Raw genomic sequence first — 671 nt, 5'->3', positions numbered from 1 at the left:
TGGAAAAAAGATGGATAGATGAAGGACCCGTGTACCAAATGAAGAGCTCGGGGCAGAAAGGATGAGGGACCAAATTTAGTTACCTATAACTTGGAAAATGAGTTTTACCTATGTAAATATGTACTAAGTTATTGATATATGTACTTAGTTCATTACTTTCACCTAAGTAAGATAATGATGCATTTACCTCTGTAATGACGTCATTTATCTCGCTCTCTATGCCTTATTTAAAAAACCAATATAAACTCCCCTCACTTCGCAGCATCGTTGGTTCAGTGGTAGAATGCTCGCCTGCCACGCGGGCGACCCGGGTTCGATTCCCGGACGATGCAAGAATTTTTTTGGGCTACCCAAATGGGCGAAGCCAAATGCAAAAGGAGATCGCAAGATTCGAATGGTAGGTGGTTGGGTGTTGGGTGGGTGTCTCTAGCTTTTTATTATTATTATTTAGTTTGCATGTGGTACCTATTTCCGTGCAGGTAGCAAAATTTCTCTATTTTTTATTTATTTTAAGAATAGGTTAAATTTTACACCCATTTGAGCTAAACACAATTTTATTTATCGCTCCCTTTCTCTCTCTCTCTCAGCTCCGTTCGTTTTCGCTTCAATTTTCCAATTTTTATTTTATTATTCTTTTCAACACACATTTTCCAAGTCATTGAATTAAAAAT

General features: G+C 37.6%; 1 non-coding gene across 1 annotated transcript; it reads left to right on the top strand.

Annotated features, from left to right (window-relative positions):
• Positions 1 to 261: 261 nt before the first annotated feature.
• Trnag-gcc lies at positions 262 to 332 on the top strand. The gene has a single exon. It is a non-coding gene; the product is annotated as a tRNA-Gly (tRNA).
• The last annotated feature ends 339 nt before the right edge of the window (positions 333 to 671 follow it).

This window comes from Diaphorina citri, unplaced genomic scaffold (genome assembly GCF_000475195.1).
Source record: "Diaphorina citri unplaced genomic scaffold, Diaci psyllid genome assembly version 1.1 scaffold1948, whole genome shotgun sequence".
Taxonomy (NCBI): domain Eukaryota; kingdom Metazoa; phylum Arthropoda; class Insecta; order Hemiptera; family Psyllidae; genus Diaphorina; species Diaphorina citri.
Note: the sequence above shows the minus strand (reverse complement) of the source record. Positions and strands in the feature narration are given on the sequence as shown.